The sequence below is a fragment of the Piliocolobus tephrosceles genome, unplaced genomic scaffold, assembly GCF_002776525.5.
Source record: "Piliocolobus tephrosceles isolate RC106 unplaced genomic scaffold, ASM277652v3 unscaffolded_38652, whole genome shotgun sequence".
Classification (NCBI taxonomy): Eukaryota; Metazoa; Chordata; class Mammalia; order Primates; family Cercopithecidae; genus Piliocolobus; species Piliocolobus tephrosceles.
This window is the reverse complement of record NW_022322812.1, coordinates 1,812-8,365: the sequence shown is the minus strand read 5'-3', so window position 1 is coordinate 8,365 and position 6,554 is coordinate 1,812. Positions and strand designations below refer to the sequence as shown.

At 44.0% G+C, this 6,554-nt stretch overlaps 1 pseudogene across 1 annotated transcript; it reads left to right on the top strand.

Moving 5' to 3' along the window:
* Window positions 1–3,935: 3,935 nt before the first annotated feature.
* Window positions 3,936–5,870, top strand: LOC111534164 (annotated as a pseudogene). Its single transcript, XR_002729039.2, has one exon. The product of XR_002729039.2 is annotated as a T-complex protein 1 subunit beta pseudogene (transcript).
* Window positions 5,871–6,554: the final 684 nt, after the last annotated feature.

The following is a 6,554-nucleotide window of genomic DNA, read 5'->3' as shown; positions in this document are numbered from 1 at the left end:
AGATCTCAACCTCCGTGTTGGGAGATCCACTGCTCTCTTCAAAGCTGTCAGACAGAGTCGTTCGCGTCTGCACAGGCTTCGGCTCCTTTAGCTGATCCCTGTCCCCAGAGGCGGAGTCTACAGAGACAGGCAGGTTTCCTTGAGCTGCTGTGAGCTCCACCCAGTTTGAGCTTCCCAGCGGCTTTATTTACCTACTTAAGCTGTTAATTGTTTTTGAAGACAGAGTCTCGAGCTGTTGCCCAGGTTGGAGTGCAGGGACATGACAGGTCACTGTGACCTCTGCCTCCTGGGTTCAAGCACAATTCTCGTGTCTCAGCCTCCCAAGTAGCTGGGACTACAGGTGCTTGCCACTAGGCCCGGTTAATTTTTCATGTATTTTAGTAGAGATGGGGTTTCACCATGTTGCCCAGGCTGGGCTTGAACTCCTCAGTTCAGGCAATCCACTGCCTCAGCCTCCCAAAGTGCTGGGATTACAGGCATGAGCCACAGTGCCTGGCCATTTTAACTGTTTTTAATTGTACAGTCTGTGGCATTAAATATGTTTACATTGTTGTGCAACCATCACTACCATCTATTTCCAGAGCCTTTTCATCTTCCCAAACAGAAGCTCCATCCCGGTGAAACAACAACTGCCCATTCCCTCCTCCCCTAGCCTCTGGCGACCATCGTTCTACTATCTGTCTCTATGAGTTGACTGCTATAGGGATCTCATAGAAATGGCATCATACAGTGTTTGTCCTTCTGTGATTGGCTTACTTCCTTTAGCATAATGTCCTCAAGGTCCGTCCATGCAGCATGGGTTAGAATGTCCTTTTTTAAGGGCAAATAATATTCCATTGTATGGATAGACCACATTACCCAGAAGTAGAATTGCTGGATCCTGTGCTCCACATTTAATCTTTTGAGGAAGCGTTATGCTATTTCCCGCAGCGGCTGCCCCATCATTCTCTTGGTTTCAGACACCAACTACAGGTTGATGAATTCCAGGTTTATAGCTACAGCTTTATGCCACCCCTGATTTGTAGACAGATGTATGCAATTTCCTACTTGATTTTTGTCAATTAGATGTCTAACAAATCTTCTTTAAACTGCACCTCCCCGTTGCCCCTTTCTTACTTTCCCTCATTTTGGTAAATGGTGCTAACTGAGCAGCAAGTTGCCCCAGCTGAAAATTTTCTGCAGAGCCCAGTGCAGAGGGAAGATGTGGAGCCTCAGCCAGGAACGGGGAAGTCAATCCCCACTTCCCACAAGCCTGTGGCCCCAACCCTCAGCAGACAGGCCACCCCAAAGGGATCCAGGGTGGTGGAGAGCCCTGGATCACTAGGAAAAAGATTCCTTGACTCCACCTGGGGAGGAATTTACCCTGATTGAGTGTGTACCATGTGCCAGACATCATCTAGGTGATAGGGATACAATAGAGAACAGAACAGATGAAATCCTGTTGTCATCAAACTTTTATTCTGTGATGCTGCACTTACTCTATGTCTATTACTAAGCTCTTGTCAAGAACCAGGCCCTGACCTTTCACTAAGATACAGCAGTGAGCAAAATGCACAAACATAATTATATAAGGTGATAAATTAATTCATTTAGCCAGTAGTCCAGATTGCTATATGAACACATAGCAGGCTATTAGATCTGGCTTGAGGAACTAGGGAATTTCTCAAAAATGTAAATTAAATGAACTTTCTTTATTTTCTGAGCCAGAGTCTCTGTTGCTCAGGCTGGAGTGCAGTGGTGGGATCTCAGCTCACTTCAACCTCCACTTCCTGGGTTCAAGCGATTCTTGTTCCTCAACCTCCTGAGTAGCTGGGACTACAAGTGTGCACCACCATGCCTGGCTAATTTTTGTATTTTTAGTAGAGATGGGATTTCACCACATTGGCCAGGCTGGTCTTGAACTCCTGGACTCAACTGATCCACCTGCCTCAACCTCCTAAAGTGTTAGGATTACAGGCATGAGCCGCTGCACCCGGCCAAATGAACTTTATTTTTCATAAAATGGTTTAGGAATGGTTATAGATTTACAGAGAAGTCATGAAGTTAATACAGAGAGTTCCCATATATTTTGTGCTGTTTCCCATGTTTCTAACATCTTATATCAGTAGCGTACATTTGTTACAGTATTGGACCAGTGTTGACACCTTATTATTAACTAAAGTCCATAAGATATTCAGATTATTTTTTATTTTTTTGTGACAGAGTCTTCCTCTGTTGCCCAGGCTGGTGTGCAGGGGCATGATCTTGGCTCACTGCAACCTCCACCTTCTGGGTTCAAGTGATTTTTTTGCCTCTGTCTCCTGAGTAGCTGCCATAGCGTTTTTCTGGAATTTAAGATCCGGTGCTTTCGTTTATGTTTTCCCACATTGACAGGAGCTGTCAATGCAGTGTTTGGCAGGAGCTGTGGCAACAGAAAGACCTGGGTTCAGACCTGGCTCTGCCCCCTACACTGTATGTAACTTTGGACAAGTAGTAAACTCCTCTGAACATCAATTACCTCAGCTTTGAAACAGAGATCTGGTATCTATCCCATGTGGTATTTGCAATGCCAAAAGATAAAGTCTAGTCTTAAATCTGCCAGATTGTTGGGTACCTCTGACATCTCAGCATCCACAACTAGAGACCAAGCCAATTCTTATTTCAAATGTGTATGGTGGTTCAGACACAGTGTAATCCCAGCACCTTGGGATTTTACTCACACCTGTAATCACAGCACTTTTGGAGGCTGAGGTGAGTGGATAGCTTGAGTCCAGGAATTCAAAACCAGCTTGGGCAACATGGTGAAATCCCATCTCTATGAAAAATACAAAAATTAGCCAGACGTGGTGGTGCACACCTGTAATCCCAGCTACTTGGGAGGCTGAGGCAGGAGAATCGCTTGAACCTGGGAGGCGGAAGTTGCAGTGAGCTGAGATCATGCCACTGCACTCCAGCCTGGGTGACAGAGCAAGACACTGTCAAAAAAAAAAAAAAAAAACAAAAAAACAAAACATCAAGTATATCTAATGTAATTGAGAAGCTGGGTTAATCCTCTGCAGAGCAAAGTGCCATATGATGGGGAGGAAAGGAAGAGCAAATATAGACTCAAAAATGCCTGGGTTTGAAGGTCTGGAGTAATCATTTAGGAAGGAAAGAAGATACCTAAGGAAATCTAGACTGGGAAAATTGGAAGTTATTAGAAGCATGTTGAGAAGGATCAGGCCGTTCTACTACTAATTTTCCTGTTCATTAGTTATGCATAGTTCCCATCAATAGGGGCAGAGCCCCGCTGTGGCAGATCTTGTTTTTGTTTTTGTTTTTTTTGAGATTAAGTCTCATTCTGTCACCAGGCTGGAGTGCAATGGCATGACCTTTGCTCACTGCAACCTCTGCCTCCTGGGTTCAAGTGGTTCTCCTGACTCAGCCTCCCAAGTAACTGGGATTACAGGCATGTGCTACCACACTCAGGTAACTTTTTTGTATTTTTATAAAGACAGGGTTTCACCATGTTGGCCAGGCTTGTCTCAAACTCCTGACCTCAAGTGATATGCTGGCCTGGGCCTCCCAAAGTGTGGGATTACAGGCATGAGCCACCGCACCTGGCCTGCAGATCTTGTTTCTAACTACCCAGTAGAACAAAACATTCAGCGATGCTCCCAGGTGGCAGTGTCCCAGAGGAAGGGATTGGGTTGTCTAGTGCTTTAGCTGCTTTGTAGTTTAATGTAACAGGGATCTAAGAGCAGAGGAGAGCAATAAACGGCAAGTGTCGACTCTCACCTGTCAATGTTGAGAGGGTGGTGGGAAGAAACGATAATAACCAAAAAGTTAAAACCAGAAAAGGCCAGGTGCAGTGGCTCATGTCTGTAATACCAGCACTTTGGGAAGCCAAGGCAGGTGGATGACCTGAGGTCAGGAGTTCGAGACCAGCCTGGTCAAGATGGCAAAACCCGACTTCTGGCTTCCTTCTGTCTGCTGGTCGTGAGCACGAGCTGTGAGGGGATTCACTTGTGTGCGGAACTCCTCGGAACTATGGCGTCCCTTTCCCTTGCACCTGTTAACATCTTCAAGGCAGGAGCTGATGAAGAGAGAGCAGAGACAGCTCGCCTGACTTCTTTTATTGGTGCCATCGCCATTGGAGACTTGGTAAAGAGCACCTTGGGACCCAAAGGCATGGACAAAATTCTTCTAAGCAGTGGACTAGATGCCTCTCTTGTGGTAACCAATGATGGTGCCACTATTCTAAAAGACATTGGTGTTGACAATCCAGCAGCTAAAGTTTTAGTTGATATGTCAAGGGTTCAAGATGATGAAGTTGGTGATGGCACTACCTCTGTTACCGTTTTAGCAGCAGAATTATTAAGGGAAGCAGAATCTTTAATTGCAAAAAAGATTCATCCACAGACCATCATAGCGGGTTGGAGAGAAGCCACAAAGGCTGCAAGAGAGGCGCTGTTGAGTTCTGCAGTCGATCATGGTTCCGATGAAGTAAAATTCCGTCAAGATTTAATGAATATTGCGGGCACGACATTATCCTCAAAACTTCTTACTCATCACAAAGACCACTTTACAAAGTTAGCTGTAGAAGCAGTTCTCAGACTGAAAGGCTCTGGCAACCTCGAGGCAATTCATATTATCAAGAAGCTAGGAGGAAGTTTGGCAGATTCCTATTTAGATGAAGGCTTTCTGTTGGATAAAAAAATTGGAGTAAATCAACCAAAACGAATTGAAAATGCTAAAATTCTTATTGCAAATACTGGTATGGATACAGACAAAATAAAGATATTTGGTTCCCGGGTAAGAGTTGATTCTACAGCAAAGGTTGCAGAAATAGAACATGCGGAAAAGGAAAAAATGAAGGAGAAAGTTGAACGTATTCTTAAGCATGGAATAAATTGCTTTATTAACAGGCAATTAATTTATAATTATCCTGAACAGCTTTTTGGTGCTGCTGGTGTCATGGCTATTGAGCATGCAGATTTTGCTGGTGTAGAACGCCTAGCTCTTGTCACAGGTGGTGAAATTGCCTCTACCTTTGATCACCCAGAACTGGTGAAGCTTGGAAGTTGCAAACTTATCGAGGAAGTCATGATTGGAGAAGACAAACTCATTCACTTTTCTGGGGTTGCCCTTGGTGAGGCTTGTACCATTGTTTTGCGTGGTGCCACTCAACAAATTTTAGATGAAGCAGAAAGATCTTTGCATGACGCTCTTTGTGTTCTTGCGCAAACTGTAAAGGACTCTAGAACAGTTTATGGAGGAGGCTGTTCTGAGATGTTGATGGCTCATGCTGTGACACAGCTTGCCAATAGAACACCAGCCAAAGAAGCTGTTGCAATGGAGTCTAACGCTAAAGCACTGAGAATGTTGCCAACCATCATAGCTGACAATGCAGGCTATGACAGTGCAGACCTGGTGGCACAGCTCAGGGCTGCTGACAGTGAAGGCAATACCACTGCTGGACTGGATATGAGGGAAGGCACCATTGGAGATATGGCTATCCTGGGTATAACAGAAAGTTTTCAGGTGAAGCGACAGGTTCTTCTGAGTGCAGCTGAAGCAGCAGAGGTGATTCTGCATGTGGACAACATCATCAAAGCAGCACCCAGGAAACGTGTCCCTGATCACCACCCCTGTTAAGCATTCCCACATGCCGTCGATCTTTGGACCAGTTTCTAGCAAAGTTGTGTTTGAAAGGTAGTCTCTTAAAGAAGACTGTGGAATCTGTTTATTGGTGCCCATTGTATCCTTAAGTTTGGCTATTTAGCTGACCTTCTCTTTAACATAGGTCTAATTTATTTGCCATGTCATTTTCCATACAAATCAGTTGATTTAAAAGTTCATTTCTCATACTGTGCATTAAAATAAACATTTGAACAATTAAAAAAAAAAAAGATGGCAAAACCCCATCTCTACTAAAAATACAAAAAATTAGCTGGGCATGGTGACTAGTGCCTATAGTCCCAGCTACTTAGGAGGCTGAGACATAAGAATCCCTTGAACCCAAGAGGCAGAGGTTGCAGTGAGCCGACACGCACTCCAGTCTGGGTGACAGAGTGAGACTCTATCTCAAAAACAAAAAAAACAAAAAAACAAACAAAAAAACCCCCTTAAATCAGAAAGGTCACATTGATTAAATAACTTAGCAAAAAGGATAGACAGGCACCTGAATAATAAAACCTTGGGCATTTACACAAATCTACAAAAGAAAAGAAATGGAAAAGGGGTTTATTAGTAAGTGTTCAGTAGAAAAAGCAGAAATCACCTTAGAAATTTCAAACAGAGAGAGCTTGAATACAGGGAATTAAGTTATAAAGCTGGTAGAAGGACTGCGAGAGCAAAAATGGGAGAGGTGTGTTACCCGGAGATTATAAAATGCAGGAAACTGGAAACATACTCCATGTAGTTAAATTCTGGGCATTAAAACTGCTTATCATCTGAAGTTTTATGAACAGCTATGGGTAGAGTGTGGTTGCTCACATCAATAATCCCACCACTTTGGGAGTTGAAGGTGGGAGGATTACTTGAGGCCTGGAGGTCAAAGCTGCAGGAAGACCAGCCTGGGCAACATAGCTAGA